The sequence below is a fragment of the Penaeus monodon genome, chromosome 17 (assembly GCF_015228065.2).
Source record: "Penaeus monodon isolate SGIC_2016 chromosome 17, NSTDA_Pmon_1, whole genome shotgun sequence".
NCBI classification, from domain to species: domain Eukaryota; kingdom Metazoa; phylum Arthropoda; class Malacostraca; order Decapoda; family Penaeidae; genus Penaeus; species Penaeus monodon.
The window spans coordinates 49,467,577-49,484,977 of record NC_051402.1 but is presented as its reverse complement, the minus strand read 5'-3'; the positions used below and the strand labels follow the sequence as shown (position 1 = coordinate 49,484,977).

General features: G+C 43.5%; 1 long non-coding RNA gene across 1 annotated transcript in view; it reads left to right on the top strand.

Moving 5' to 3' along the window:
• Positions 1-15,660, top strand: part of LOC119583846 — a 15,961-nt gene extending 301 nt beyond the window's left edge. The window contains exons 2-3 of the long non-coding RNA XR_005229737.1: positions 2,113-2,115; positions 15,206-15,660. This is a non-coding gene — a long non-coding RNA (uncharacterized LOC119583846). The remainder of the gene's footprint in view (positions 1-2,112; positions 2,116-15,205) is intronic.
• Positions 15,661-17,401: the final 1,741 nt, after the last annotated feature.

Below are 17,401 nucleotides of genomic sequence, written 5' to 3'. Positions count from 1 at the left end.
CTTGGAACTCACGGAACACCCCTTAATTTTTTCTTAATATGTGCACAACTCATATTGAATTGCTATTCTAATATGAGAATTTTTTTGAAGGAACATGAATTTTTAGACTGCAGTCCCAGGCTAAACTGTGAGGGATCTTGAAGCAGCAGGAGGTTCCAGAGGTACGGAGCTATGGCCCACTGGCGTGTGGACACACCCCGGCTCCATACCAACTCCTGCCTCCTAGTCACCCTGGGGTAATTGGGCGGCTCAGGCGAGGTGGGCCTTGCCAGTCCTCCTCCCCCCAGATAACTCTCCGGCAACGTACTAATAAATGGATATGCTGGGGGGAGGAGTGCTGTTCCTCCCATCAACAAGCAAGGCAGGCTGTGGGTCCCATTGGGAGGGCAAATGTCGGGGCGCAGGATGGGAACGAGAGTTACTTGTCCCGCCTGCACCCCGGCAGGTGCCAATCCACCATGAAGCTTGTGGGGCAAAGCAGATGGGCGGCCCCACAGCCTGCTGACCTCCTTTATTTGGGGCAGGGTCGGCGGGAGCGGCAGAGGTAGTGTGCACCCGGAGTGGCCACCCAAGGCTTAACCTCAGGCGAGCTTTCTGGGTAGATGCTTGGAACATCCAATCCTTGCGGCAGGAAGAGCGGTTACCTGCTATCGAGGGAATTGGAGCAATTGGGAGTTCAGGTGGCTGCCTTCTCAGAGGTGAAAAGACCTGGCAGCAGCATGATCAGTAAGGGTACACCTACTACTGGTTGGGCTGCAGCGATGGTCACCACCTCCAGGGTGGAGCCATAGCCATCTCCAGCCTACTTCAGCCCTTGGTATTTGAGACTGAAGCATGCTCTTGGCTTCATGTCTTTTATTGCTATATACGCTCCTACTGATGTTTGTAAACTTGATGTGAAAGAGGCGTTCTAAGCCAAACTTGCATCCGTGGCAGACAACTGCCCCCGACGAGATATTCACATTGGTCTGGGTGACTTCAATGAGGTATCTGGCTGTGACCGAGCCGGCTATGAGATGTCTGTCGGGCCCCATGACTCGGTAGCTGATCCCAGCAGTGAGAACAGCCTCCTTCTCCGGGATATTCCCAGAGAATGAGGATCTCTGGCTCCTGGTACCAGCCCTCCAACCTGCATCGCTGGACATGGTATAGTGATACGGGTACAGTGGCCAAGGAGATCAACCACATTCTTGTTAGCATGCAATGGAGGATCCTCCAGAACTGCAGAGTTTACCAGAGTGCCAAGTTCCTTCACTGGATCATGAGGTACAGTTGGCAGGACCACACATCTAACTGACAGTTACACCATGAGACTGGCATGGGACCTGTTACTTGCATAGTCCGGGATCGCCAACTCAGGCTATATGGGCACCTAGCTCGTTTCCCTGTGGATGACTAACCATAGGCTGGTTGTGGCTACCCTATGGGTCCACTTCGAAACTCCCTGTCCCTCAATTGGCCATTCTAAGGTGCTTCACTTGGACAGACTAAGGGAGGAGGAGTGTGCCTGTGGGTTCACCATGGCAATCTCTGTGCCACAACTGTGGCATTACACTGCTCAGCACCCACATTCTTCTGAAACGGATCTGTGACCACCTACTGAGGCATCAGAAACTGAAGCAATCTGGACTCACTCCTGTCAAGTCCACAATAGACCGTATACTAGCACTTTGAGTAATTGTGGAACCCCGTTGTGAGTTTGGTCATGGGTTGCTTGCAGCCCACATCGACCTGAAGAAGGCGTTTGACTCAGTGCATCGTGATCGCTATGGGAAAGTCTGAGACTCGGGAATTCCGATGCAGATTGTTGGCCTTATAGCAAGCCTTTATACTGGTACTGAAAGTGCTGTAAAAAGTGGTGGGGGTCTGTCAAACTTCTTCACTGTTAATTCAGGGGTGAGGCAAGGCTGTGTCCTTGCACCAACACTTTTCAACACCTTTATGGACTGGATAATGGACAGAGCTGCTAGCCAAAGTCAGTGTGGAGCAACACTGGGCAATATCAAGGTCTCAGACCTTGACTTTGCCCATGATGTTGCTATCCTGTCTGAGTCCCTGGAGTCACTGGTGGCGGCTCTTGATGCATTTAGCAAAGAGGCGAAACCCTTACAGAAAGTTTTACATACCTTGATAGCATAGTCTATATCTGGGCTGTCAGACCAAGAAGTCAACAGATGGATTGGTCTGGCAACAGGAACCATGAACTCGATCAACAAGAGCATTTAGAGATGTCGTTACCTATGCAGAAGGAATTGATACTGACAGTTTTGCTGTATGGAAGCAAAACCTGGACACTATCTAGTCTCGTCTTGATGCCTTTTGTAACAAGTCCCTTTACCGGATCATGGGTTACAATTGGCAGGACCACATGTCCAACTGACGTTTACACCATGAAACTGGCATGGGACCTGTTACATGCATAATCCGGGACCGCCAACTCAGACTATATGGGCACCTATCACGTTTCCCTGCGGATGACCCTGCCCATAAGGTTGTCTCTTTGAGAGACAACCCTGGGTGGGGGAAGCCTGTGGGACGACCCAGGAAGTCATGGCTTGGGCAGCTCGACGAGACCTGTCGCGAGGAATTAGAGATGGACTGAGGGCCTGCCTGGATACTCGCCATAAGGGACCCTCATGGTTGGAAGCGAAGGGTAGATGCGGCCATGCGCCCCCGTCGGTATTAGCCCCTTGATGATGAAGATAATGATGATGAGATGGTGGACTCGGCTCACAAATTTCGGAGTCCACATTTGTACTGTATTAAAAAGGCCAGTTAGAAGGTAAGTAATTCTGAAGTGAGTGGAAAAGTCAGACTAAACTGTTTAGGTTATCTGAGAAATTATGATTAAAGGTAATTCTGTTAAAGTATAAGAGATCACTGCTTTCTGTGTTTTAAGTAAGTTGTATATTCTTATTCCATATCGATTAATTAGCTGCATAATGGGAAAAAATGTACACTAATAAAGTGTCCCATAATAAGCCTTTAAACATGGTATCACTACTGATTTTTTCAAAGATGCTTACAACATGTAGCGCCACTCTGTATTAATGAAAATTCTAGTTGGTAACTTCAGAGTTAAGATCTGCCCTTTTGCTCCCCCAAAACCCGTGCCTGTTGATGTAATGAGTGGCATAGGAGACAGGAACTGAGCCCCAATGATAAGAATTGCCCATACCTTGGTCCTTGGCCCTCATCAATTTTGCATGGTATTTTCTTCTCTCCCTTTCCTTTTCTTCTCCAACCCCTCCTAGTGTCCACTTCCTAAGGTGTAAGAGCCTTGCTGAATAAAATGAAAGACAGGCTTTGGCTCTGTGTCAGTCTAGAACAGCCTTACAGAGCCACTGACACAACTTGTTTGAGAGGTATCCCATAATCTTTATGGGGGCCCTGAGACATTTCTTTTCCTTGCATACTACAGACTTTGTACTCTTCTTAGGGCCACTGTGGCTTATCCATTTATCAACTAGCTTACCTTAGATTATCTTCTCTGGTTTTGCGACCCCTGAACTCATTTGATCAAGGCTCCAACCAATACTACTGGTATCTCCTCCTCGATACTTGCTGTCATCCTGATCCATATTGAATCATCCAACGTCAGTATCTCCTGCAAATCTTTCTTCAATTTTGTCCCATCCTCCCATCATCCTTATTGTCCTCCCTGCAGTACTACCTCACTCCCCACCACTCCCTCTTCCTCTCATCCTCATTCTTCTACTACTTCCTCCTCTACAAACTTTTTGTGTACTCTTTTGAACCCAGGCGAGTGGGATAGACTTTTTGATCCCCCCTGACAATACCCTCTTCAAACAATGTCTCCAAAAACAATTAGACAAAATTGCTTACTTTAGTCTTTCCTATCGTTCACATCCCCAAACTAGTGAATATTTATCCTAATTAACCTCACTGACAAGCCTATTACTGCCCGACTCCCCCTTAATACATGTACTTGAACCGTTTCTATTTCCCTGGCTGATTGTCTTGTGCATGTCAAGGATTGATCAGACTTGCAAAAACGACCTACTTATCTGCATCATTCCCCCTTGGTGTTGTGGGGGGGGGGGTTAAGAGGCAAGGACTGGGGCTCAATGATGGGGATCTCCCCATCCAAGGGCCTCAGCCCTCGACTCGACTAATTTTACATGGTCTTTTTCCCCTCCTGCTTTCCGTTTCCATCCCTTCTACAATCCACTTCCTAAGGTGTGAGTCATGCTGAAAGGATGAAAGGCTGACTTTGTGCCAGTCCTGAACGGCCTGAGGAAGCCATGGACACGGTATTTCCTTGTTGTAGTTGTTTAGTCCTTACCCCTCAAGGGGACCCTGATGGGTGGACTGTTTTTTTTTTTTTCTCCCCAACATACTCTAGGCTTACCATGGCCAATAATGAAGATGTTGTACCTGTGTTAAGGGCAATGAGGCTTGCCCCTTCATCAAATAACCCCATCAACTCAAACTCTCCTGGCTCTCCAACCCCAGGCTCTCCTTTGACAACGACTCTGAATACTGCAGCTACTACACTCTCTTCAGTGCCTACTAATACATAATCCTCCCAAGTCAACAGTTAGTCTCCAGACATTCCTACTTTCCCATCAATCAATTTCATCACCCCTACCCCCACAACCTTCATCATCAATCACCCCATCCTCCCTTATTACTAATTTACAGCCTTATTTTCCAACTGTCCATAATAATACCTAAACACTATTCAGTCTTCCACACATCCCCGTCCTTCTACCACCCCCATCTGTACAAATATCTTAAATACTCAATTTAGCCCAGGCAAATGTGACTGATTTTTCATGATCCCCCCCCCCCCCCAGCTCCCTACTCTGGCAACACTTCTCTTCCAGCATTGTCTCCAAAAGAATTAAGCAAATTATTTTTCCGTAGCCATTCTCGTTTTGTCACAGTTACATAAGCATTATCAACTCTAACTGATCTCTCTGACAACCCCATTCCTGCAGAACCTCATCCAACCCTCAACACTTGTATAGGAACTGTCTATCTCCCCAGTAAACTGACAAAAAAAAAAAAAAAAAAAAAAAAAAAAAAATCAGATTGTGAAGAATTATTGGCCTGCCTCATGGACTATGATGTAATACCAGTACAGTGCTCCATTCCTCCTAAAGGTCACCATAAAACCCCACCAACATTGCCAAAATTACTTTCTGTAGATATGACCTTCCCTTTAATGTTTACATTGGTGGAGAATCCCTCCCTGTCCAACCATATGAACCTCCTCAGTGTCAAAATTGTTGGCGTTTTGGTCATGACCGATCAAACTGCTCTGCCCAGTCACGCACATGTGCCAACTGTGGCGGTCTGCATAATGTATTTCATAGTGGCTGCCCCACCTACAAATTTGAGTCTGAGGTGACAACTCGAATTCAGACTTGGTCTCACTCTACATGAAACCAGACAGGAAGCACGTTGAAGAGATTTTTCCCTTACTCCTACAGTCATGTAGCTCGCTCTGCCCCTCCCCCTCCCTCCCAAGATGTTCCTACACCCTCCCCTATACCTATCCCTCCTAAATCTTACTTCCCTACTTCTACCTCCTACTTTCCTCAATCAAATTCTTTTGCCATTTTAAATCCAGACACTCCAATCTTTACTGCAGATCCAACACCTTCCCCTTCCCCTCCCCACACTACCCGCACTCATAGATCAACTAAAGTATAGCTCTCTTACACTGGAATATTCGCGGTTTCCATTCTCACAGACCTGACCTTCGTCATATCCTTTCCTATAACCCATCCATTATTTGCTTCCAAGGGACTTTTCTTACACATCCTCCTATACCAATTCCCAATTACCATTTTGTCTTCTTCACACTCCCTTTATGTCTCGTCTATACTTATCCATCAAAAAAAAAAACTTGCATCTTTCTTCACCGTTGGATCACAGTTATTTCAGTCTACTTCTCCCATGTCATTGACTTTGTTGCCTTTGAAAATCTAATTTCCCAACTCCAACCACCTTTCCTTTGCTCATTTCGAGACATACACTATATCTGCATTTGCACACCATAAATGTGTATAAGCCATATTCTTTGACCTAGAAAAAGCATATAATACCACACGGTGGTACCATATTCTCCAACAATTGTCCTCTCTAGGCATATGTGGAAACATGGGTGTCTTTATAAAGTCTTTCCTCTCCAAACATACTTTCTTCAGTATGAAGGCATCTCAAAAGGCAACATGCTCAGCACCACTTTATTCCTTCTTGCTGTTAATGACATTGTCTCAGTATTACCGCCAGGAACCTTATCATCACTATATGTTGATTATTTAACCAGCTTCACCTCAGGCACATCCATACTAAATCTCCGTCAATCCCTTCAGTCTGTAATATCATCAGTATCTTCCTAGGCCACTAACTATGGCTTCTGCTTTTTTGCCTCCAAATCTTTCTCCATCCTTTTCTCTCAAGTACGTGTAGGTCCCCAACCTCCACTCTTCTTATATGGTGCTCCATTCCAATACCGTATCTCTGGCAAATTCATTGGTGTTATTTTTGACTCCAAATGTCCTGGTGAGACCATATCTTGCATTAAAGAAAAAGCATGCAACTGCCCCCAAACCTTATAAACTCTCTCCCATATATTGTGAGGCTCAGCAAAACTCTCCTTCAACTTCATGTTACCTTGATCCTCTCCACTCTCTATCATGGATGCCATATCTACTCTGCCTCAACCTCCCTCCTTGCTCATCTTGATATAATCCAACACTGCGGTCTTCGCTCAGCCCTAGGCGCTTTTTGCTCCTCTCCAGTTGAGAGCCTGTACACTGAATCAGGCATGCCATCTCTCTCTCTCGACGTCGTACCCTCCTCTCTCTCCAATGCTATGCTTCATTCCACCAACTTCCCCTCACCAAACTAACTATCCCACAATCCTTGCTTGCTACCTTTGCTTTTTCTTCATGTTTACCTACTCCTTTCTCCATTTCCATGGATACCTTCCACTCCCATTCCCCTTTTCCCCATCTCCAACCTCTTACGTTTTCTGTCCACTCTGTTCCTCCATGGCTTATATCTTACCCCCATATTTGCTCCTCTCTTTTCCCTTACCCACCAAAATCAGATATCCCCCCGCTGCTGTCCTCACCCATTTCCTTGACCATGTTTCCATTCATTCCTCATTTACAGTGATACCTCTAAATCCACCCCCAGTGTTGGTTTTGCAGTAACCTTCCCAACTTGCACTTTCAAATACCCACTCCCTCCTGAATCTAGTGTCCTTACTACAGAGTTGTACACACTTCTTTTTGCCTTAAAACATATACTCACTCCCTTCTTCCTCTTTCACTATTTTTACTGACTCCTGAAACTCATTAACTCTCATAAAGTCAATGCACTCGACCAACCCCCTTGTCTGTAAGATCCAGTTGTTCTACCTGACCACACACCATAAAACTATCAAAATTTACCAGGTGCCCAGCCATGTTGGAATCCCTGGCAATGAACAGGCATATACTCTAGCACGCAACGTCGCTATATCCACATCACACCAACCACGTTTCACACGTATTCCAGCTACAGAATATTACCCCCACTTTAAGACGGCAATCTTTCTGGTCAAGTCTCCGCACTAATAAATTAAATACTGTAAAACTATCAATCTCCTGGTCAGATCCATTTCATCGTAACAGACTTTGGGAGACAGCTCTTGCCTGCTTATGTATTGGCCACAGCTGTCTAACACTCCTATCTGAAGTCATGTTTTGACCCACCCTTATGTTCCCTATGTAATGTCTCTCTTTCATTTCCACACATTCTGTTGTCCTGTCCATTTTTTTTATACAACCTGAACCTCTGCTTTTCCCAACAATCCTCCCTTCACCGACCTCCCAACCAATCAGACATCTTTACAGAATCTCACACTTTTCTGCTTTGACAACTTGTTCTCCTTTCTCAGATGCATACATATCCTTCACTTGATCTAATGCCCCTTACTTAACCCTACCTTAAACCATTCACTCATCAACTCCTTTATCCATCTTTAACCTTTTCAGTATTAATCTATAGTTCACGTATAGCATCTAACTACTAACTCAACCGCCCTTCACTACCCTTTACTGTACCTTCCTATAGTACTACATGATCTTAGATGTCTAGTACATTGATTCTGCTTTTAACCATTAACCATTAACCTGCCTCATTGCAGAATCAGCACAGTGGTACACTATCCCCCCCCCCCACACACACACAGGCTGCACTAAGTCCTATCTATGCTTATTGCTAAGATTACCTTCGGTACACATGACCTCCCCCATGAAGTTTATATTGGGGGAGAGGCCTATCCTGTTCAATCAAATAAACTCCTCTGTCAATGTCAGAAATGTTGGTGTTTCATTATCTTTCAAATTGCTCTGCACAATCAGATGTGTACTAACTAGTGGCTCCCATGTATTTTATAGTCTGAGTCTGAGGTAACAGTTCTCAAATTCAAATTAGGCAAATTTAAGGCTGATGAGGATTTTCTCTTGCTCTTTTCTCCAACACTGTCCTTCATATTGCTCCTCTCCTCTGCATCTCCCACAGTATCTCTTTCCCCTACCCTTACCATCCCATATATACAGCCTACCCTGTCAAATTCTTTTGCCACTCTAAATCCAGTCACTCTAATCTCTTCCACTTTGCCAGTACCTACCTTTACTCACTTTATCTGTTGCACCAGGAAATCTAAATGTTCCACCTAACTCTTCCTCCGCCCTCTGTCTCCTCTTCTCTTTCTTGTAATAAAACCGTTTCTCAGACTCCACCCAAGTCCCCTCCAGAAACCTTTGAGGACAGCCTAAACTTCCTAAACATGACCCAAGAGAACACTATTCTCCCTCATCCACCCTCCAATCTCTCTAATCCGATCCCCTCTACATTCAAAGTGATTACCGACACACATCCTCATCTTCATGTTCCCCCTTCCCCACTTCTCACTCTCTCCCAACACATCCTCCTCTTCTCCATCTGCACCCCCTTTTCCTTCTCCATTATCCCTTCCCCTAGATCCATCTGGGGAAGGGATAAAGGAGTCCATCTAAATGTCATAGATTCTGTGTGATTCTCCCTACAGTCCCTTGCTTTGATAATGCCCCCCTCTTCCAATAGTGTCTTCAAAAGCAAGCAGGCAAAGTTTTCTACTGCAGCCATTCTGATCATTCATGCCTTGTCACAGGTACATCTGAGTCCCAAGATTATGCATTATCATGGCAAACCAATTCCTGCTCAGCCTCACTCCTCCCTTAATACTTGTACCAGAATAGTTCACGTTTCCCTAGATGATTGGTCAGACTGTGAAAACGACCTGCTTGCTTGCCTCATTGACTATGACACAGTATCAGTAAGTCCTACACTATTATTGCCAAGCTTACCTTCTGTAGACATGATCTCCCCCATGAAGTTTATATAGGTGGAGAGTCCTACCCTGTGGGAACATATTAACCCCTTCCCCTCAGTGTCAGAAATTTTGGCCATCCATCCAAGCATTGTTGTGCCATAGCCTGCTACCCTCTATGTGCCGAACCTGGTCATTACTATCCAGATTGCTCTTCGCTGGCACACGTGTGCCAGCTGTGGTAGCTCTCATAATGTCAAACTAGGCTTCAGTTTATGCGAGGCCAGACAGGACGTACGCCAACGAGTTTTTTCTCCTGGTCCTTTGTCCTTCATTCTGCTCCTCTCCCTTCCCAAAGTGTGTCTGTATTTCCCACCTCTTCTCTGTCCAAGTCAAATTCTTTCGCCATTTTAAATCCAGTACTCTAATCTCTGCTGCTTCCTTGATGCCTACATCTCCTTCTCACTTTACCTGTCACACCTGGCATTTCACACGTTCTACCCATCTTCTACCATATTCTTTCCTGCTCTTAACTCTTCCTCTGCTCCTCGGACATCTGTCTCCTCTTCCCCTCTCAGACCCCCCCCCCCAACTCTGCTCTAGAAACTCTTGATTACATTCATAACTTCCTAAACATGACCCAAGAGACCACTCCTCTCTCTCATCCACCCTTCAATCTCTCTACTCCCATTCCCTCTACATTCAAAGTGACTTTCGACATCCACCCTTATCCTCCTCAAGTTCCCCTAACTGCTCTTCCTCCCACACACCCCATCGTTCCCTTCTCCATCTGCACCAACCCTCTTTCTTTCTCCATTATCTCTTCGTATATCTCGTAGATGCAGAGGTGACTCCCTTTTGTCACAACAGTGTCCTTCCCCGGATTTTCCCCTCCTGACAGTCTTCCTAAAACTTCACCTCTTTCCCCTGAGCCTTTGTCTCATTCTTCGGGTTCTTCTCCTACATACCTGACACCTATTTTATTACCTGTTGACTGCTTTATAATGGCCCATTTTTCAGTCTTACACACTCTGCTGTCCTATCCCTGCTTTGCTGCAGCTCCTACCTCTAATTTTTCTCACTTCTACTCTCTTCCCTGATCCTCCAACCTGTTGTACATCTTCACGAAATCCCCAACTTTTTCTTTGAAAACTCGTTCTCCTTGCTCAGATGCATAATACCCTTCATTTATCTAATCCCCTTTTGCCCTTAACTCCTTCCCCCTTTCCCCCTCTGCCTCACCTCATTTGTTCCTCCTTTTTACCCTTATCTCTATCATACTAACCTATAGTGCTGTACAACTTTTGACATCTAACATATTTTGTTGTGATCATTAACTAATTTTTAACATTTTCGCCACAATACTTTACCTTATTGCTAGATGACCTTTGACGTCTAACATATTTGTTTGTTTTAACCATTTACCATTTTAAAATATTAAAGTATTTTCATTTTCTAATTCATATCTTGCAGATGACTTGCAAGTAATTGTAATGCCTTAACAAAAAGTGTGTCCCTTGATTCAGCGCACAAGTGGTGGTAGACTGCTAGTAACCCTAATTTGCCACAACTCCTCTTTGTACGAATACAACTGCTTTAGCTATTTTTTCACTATTCCTTTATTTAGAGAAGCCTATCTACTCAGATCGGTGAATTAGGTGTAGGTTAAGACACCATGTTTTTTTTCTGATATAAGACTTTTTTCATATTGCAGCTTTTTTATGTATGTGGAAATCTGCCTTGACCGGACATGGCAGTGAATCTTATGAGGCCACATGGAAACCACTACTTCACAACTTTTTCAAGATTAATAAAAAAAACAAAACATCGGTGACATTTTCAGTTTTTTGTTTATGTGCATGTTGGTTGTTATATATTTTCGATAATATAGTCATGAACTCCATGCAGAATTATATTGTTAAATGTTCATTTACCCTAGTGTTTAGTGGCGACTGACGAATTTTGATTCATCCGACTCTTAGAGAACGGAACAAAAAGAAAAAGACCCATGCTGAAATTTCCATCTCCTTTTCTTATTAATATAAACCCGAATTGATAAAATTCATTCATAGTTTAATTAAATATTCTGTAATTCCTTCGACATGTGTTTAGTTAGTTATCTTATAAATAAGAAAAGAAGTCATAGCGTGTTCATACAATCAAAGGTCAGATTCAATATAGTGTACAAATACCGACACGTTGACATTAGGACATCAAAGTCAGAGAATAAAGATGTTAGATGGTATCAGCAGATCAACAGTCACCTCATTTATAGTATTTGCTTTGCGCATTCATGAAGCAATGTGTGTGGGCATTTGCATGCAGTTGGGGATCCGACAGCAGATAAAATGAACTTATTAAATCGGTCCACCTTTGCAACCAATATTAAACATCCTTCAGTCACTAAATATTCATGATTCTGCATGGAGTTCATGACAATTTGATTGTCACATCCCTATGAACTCCCCCCCCCCCCCATCCCTTGCCCACTGTTGTCGTGAGGGGGCTTAGGAGGAGAACTCCCCTGCCTTAGGACTCAGCTCTCAACTCAACTGACTTTACATGATCGTTTTTCCCCTCCTGCTTTTTCGTTTCCGTCCCTTTCCCAACCCCTTCTACTTTCCACTTCCTAAGGTGTGAGAGTCGTGCTGAAAGGATGAAAGGCTGACTTTGTGCCAGTTCTGAACGGCCAAAGGGAGCCATGGGCACGGTATTCCCTTGTTTTAGTTGTCTAGCCCATACTCCTCAAGAGAACCCTGGGGGTGAACTGTTTTTCTCTCCAACATACTCCAGGCTTACCATGGCCAATAATGAAGATGTTATACTCTTATTTGGGTCAATAAAGCTTGCCCCTTCATCAGATAGCCCCACCAACTCAAACTCTCCCGACCCCTTTGACCACAGTTCTGAACACTGCAGCTACTACCCCCTCCTCCATGCCTACTAATACATTATCCACCCAAGTCAGCACTCAATCTCCAGGAGACATTCCTACTCTCCCAACATTTTCAACTTCATAACCTCTACCCCCACAACCTTCTTCATCAACTACCCCACCCTCCCTTTACAGCCTTATTGTCCGCTTCTCTATAATACTACCTCCCGTAACACTACTCCCTCTTCCACACGCCCCTATCCTTCTACTACGTCCATCTCTACAAATATCTTTAATACTCTATTTAGCCCAGCCAAATGTGACCGATTTTTCGTGATCCCTCCCACACCTTCCTACTCTGACAACACTCCTCTTCCAGCAATGTCTCCAAAAACAAGTAGGCAAAGTCTGTTTTTCATAACCAACCCGATCGTTCCCATCTCGTCACAAGCAAATTATAGCATTATCAACTCTTAACTAATCTCTCGGGTAACCCCATTCCTGCAGAACCTCACCCAAGCCTCAATACTTGCACCGGAACTGTCTCTGTCTCCCCAGCAAACTGTTCTATCTATAAAAAAAAAAATGGTCAGATTGGGGAGAAGACTTACTTGCCTGTCACAGACCATGATGCAATATCAGTACAGTGCTACTCCATTCCTCCCAGAGGTCATCGTAAGAACCTCACTAACATTGCCAAAATTAGTTTCTGTAGACATGATCTTCCCTTTAATGTTTACATTGGTGGAGAATCCCTCCTTGTCCGACCATATGAACCTCTTTCTCGTCAGTGCCAAAATTGTTGGCATTTAGGATATCGTGCCAAACATTGCAGTTCCACAGCCAGATGCCCTATATGTGCCCAACCTGGTCATACTCGATCAAACTGCTCTGCACAGTCATGCACATGTGCCAAATGTGGCGGCCCCCATAATGCTTTTTATAGGGGCTGCCCCACCTACAATTTTGAGTTTGAGGTCGCAACTCTAAGATTCAAACTTAGACTCACTCTACGTGAAGCCAGACAGGAAGCAAGTTAACGAGGTTTTTCTCTTACTCCCTACTCCAGTAATGTCGCTTGCTCTGCCCCTCCCCCTCCCTCCCAAAACGTTCCTACACCCTCCCCTATACTTATCCATATTACATCTTACTTCCCCACTTCTTCCTTCCCCATTAAAATTCTTTTGCCATTCTAAATCCACACTCCACTCTCTACTGCAGCCCCAACACCTTTCCCTTTCCCTCCCCGCACTACCTGCAGTAGACAGACTAAACGTTCCACCCCTTTTCTTTCTACCACACGCTCACCTCCACCTACCGTTACCTCTACTCCTCAGACCCCCCCCCCCCTCATAAGAAAACCTGTCTCACAAAATTCCCCAACCATCTCCTTCACAGAAACTCTTGAAGATATTCATTATCTACTCGAGTCCCAAACTGACACCGAAACCCCTCATTCACCCTCAAATTCCACAACTCCAGCTTCCTCCACACTCAAAGTGACTGCCGATATCCATCCTCCTCCTACTCATATGAATTCCCCCTACACCCCTTCCTCCTACTCCCAACACTGCCCATCCCCCCCTAGCTCCAGCTCCACCCCCATTAACCCTCCCTCCATCCCCTCTATCTCTTCCACTCCTTCCTGGATGCACACGTGAATCCCTTATGCCATAACTATTCCCTTTCCCAGATCCTCCACCTCCTGATACCCCTCCTGACACAACACCAGCTCCCCCCTCTAATTCCTTATCTCACCTCCTAGCTCTTTCTCTTTCAAATTCTCCAACAAGCACTGTAACCGTTATCACTTATAGATCAACTAAAGTATAGCTCTCCTACATTGGAATATTCACGGTTTCCATTGACTTGACCTTTGTCATATCCTTTCTTCTTATAAACGTATTGGCTGCACCCGACCAACACGCTCCTATCTGATGTCACATTCTGATCCACCCTATGTCAGTTTCACACATTCTGTTGTCCTATCCACTCCTTGATGCAGCACGCACCTCTGCTTTTCCCCACCTATCCTAGCTTCACCGATCTCCCAACCTATCAGACATCCTTACAGAATCTCCACTTTCTGCTTTGACAATCTGTTCTTCCTCAGACGCATACATATCCTTCACTTGATCTAATCCCCTTACCAAAACCCTACCTCAACCCATTCACTCATCAACTCCTTTACCCATCTTTAACCTTTTCAATATTAATCTAGATAACTGACATGGAGCAACTACTAACTACTAACTCAACCGCCGTTCACTACCCTTTACCATACCTTCCTCTAGTGGTACATGACCTTAGGTGTCTAGCACATTTATTCTGCTTTTAACCATTAATCATTAACCATCCCTGTGAAATTCATAATTTACTTCTTTCTGTATCTTGAGACCAAAGTTATACTTTCTCTATTATGTAGGATTTTAAAATGCTGCTAAATAGAAAGGAGAGTTGCCTTTTAGCAAGAAATGTTTGCAGCGTACTTTTGTCAACACTTATCTTTATTTTTACGTGCTTGCCACTATATTAGTAATATTTTTCTAGATATATACGTGATTTACTAGTTGCTATTGCTGTTAAGGCCTGTCCACATAAGTGTACATGATCGGCGGACATCGGCGGGCAACTGAAAAAGGTGACGTCACAGGCGAGAAAACGAGGAAACTGGTTGTTTACCGAGTATTTTGACCGCCCATGACGTCATTTCTACTCTTGTCCGCCGATCATGCCCGCTTGGGTGGACAAGTATTTACCCTGGTGATGTATGATTTCACTTATTAATGTTGATACAAATCACCTCACAACTACAACCATATTTTCATCCCAGGTGGTATACTCCTATTCCTCGTATCACACTTTATAGGCAACATATATAATGAATAGAATTCATTCTTGATGATAGATATATTTGTACGTATTTTCGGTCACTATATATATTTCATCATAAATATTATATGCAAATGAACTTCAAAAGAATTGCCTTGCAGCTTTGGACCCATACTCAACAATATCATCGGGACCCAGGCGTCGATTCCGAATAAAATCTCCAATATGGCGGCTGGACGTGAACAAATACTAATAGTTATTGTCGAAGAAAATGGTAGAGGCACCAGACATTAGTATTTGCGACTCTTGCAACCGATTAATGACCACGAATGGCGAACTTGGTCGTGCACAATATGCGGGGGGGGGGGGGGTCTGAGGAAATTTTCCTAAGTGTGGCCATTCGGCTAACTGAATGCTGTAGAACTTTTTAAAAAATGTAGAAGTTATGGAAATTCGTATATAGTGATTCGTTTGCAATTTATGACTAATACTGGTCCTAAAATTTAAATCTCGCTATGTGACGAAGGCAAATACATTCGTGAATTCGGTCTAGAAAACAGGCAATGGCAATTGGAATACTTGGAGTTATAAATCAATAAATATTATAAACATCCAATGGGCTCAACGTTATTTCAAAACCTTCCAGAGTGACCACTTGTGTTATTTTGATATTCACTGATTACATGTATAAAAATACAGAGACTAGATTCAAAATATCTAATAAGATAATGGGCTAGATTAAGGTTTACATACCATGGTGTGGATAAAAGTAATCAATCCATGGATTCCTGATTTTCCCTTAGTAGCATGCTTTTGTCTGGTTCTTAAAGATTTTTTTTTACACACACTACCTCATTGTCAAAGTGTGCAAATGTTTCTGTATGCACACCTTTCAGATAAAAATGTACTTTCTAAAAATGGAATTTTTATTGAAGTTCTCATTTGTAACCAAACATCATTTTGGGGGATAAGAAAACATTTCTAATCAGATTACAGTAACTTTATTATGTACAAAAGTCAATTATAAAATATTTTCTTTTGGCAAATACGGAATCAGTGAGGACGATAAATTATAAATACAGTACACATTTACAGAAATATCATTCCTTGATCCTCCTCACTTTAGTCTCAAACGGTAAAGTGACGTCATCATTGCTACATTCGCGTACTCGGTAATCTTCACTACATTTGCGTACACAAGATGGGGTAGGCATGTGATGAGTATGGGATTGTTGGCATTGCAGGGGGTAAGGATCATCGTTATGTCACATTCTTATTCCTTAAGACTGTGTGTGGGTGGTGGTTTGCGGATATACAATACATAAATACTTTCACACCAGCGGAGACCGTGAAAACAAAAGGTGAAAGTTAATAATGTTTCTGAAGAGCAATTACCACAAATAGAACTATCATTTTCATACAAGCTACAACGAAAACCAGGTGTCTCCTAATTTTTGAGTGATCATAGTGGTATTACCTCTACTGGTAAGTATTTATGACAATGCAATGGTATACACAAAGGGTCAGTGTACAAGACAAATAGGGGGCTAACCTATGGTCCGGAATATTTGCAGCATGATCAGCAATTATGAGTATTAAGTCCTTCAACAAGACTCATGCACCTCTATTATAAGCAGGAATATGAGCTTTATTGAAACCCCATCATCAACACAGTCACAGATCTAGTCAGATTCAAAACACTCATACATTGGTCAGGACTTATGGGGCGATGGCTCATTTAGAGGAATGGAAAGTTTGAGATGGAAATCAAGTTCGAGATTGAAGACTGTGAGGAGATATGATTATCGTCTCTGAAGTATACATTGACAGGCCCAAATGAGAGTGAGGAGTGGGGGAACATAATGTTCTGTTGCACAATTTAAAATGGCCTTCTCTGAACACTAATGTATTAATCTAAACCAGTAATGTGTTTACATTTCCTAGGTACAGGGCAGGTCTGTTTAATATGGAACACTAAGGACTGGGTACGTGTAGGATATTCATTCGAGGATTCTTGGGGGTTTGGGTTTGTAAGTACATGCTTCTGTGGACTGAACAGAGGTTTGAGTAGAAGTTATGACCAAAGGGCTAACAGAGGACAGGATTCCCAAGTTACTGCAACTTAATTGCAGAGAAACTCTGTCTTGGTGGTCTATTGTGTGCTTCAACTCCCTTCTGTACAGGACTATTCCACTTTCATTATTATTACTACGTTACTTACTATAGACTTGTGATATGATGATAAAAAGTATTATAACAATAAGTGTTGATAACCATTATGAGGATGATTGGAGTTCATGGGTAAGTACTGAGCATGGAAGTCCCTCTTATATTCTATGTACTGGATACTTCATGTG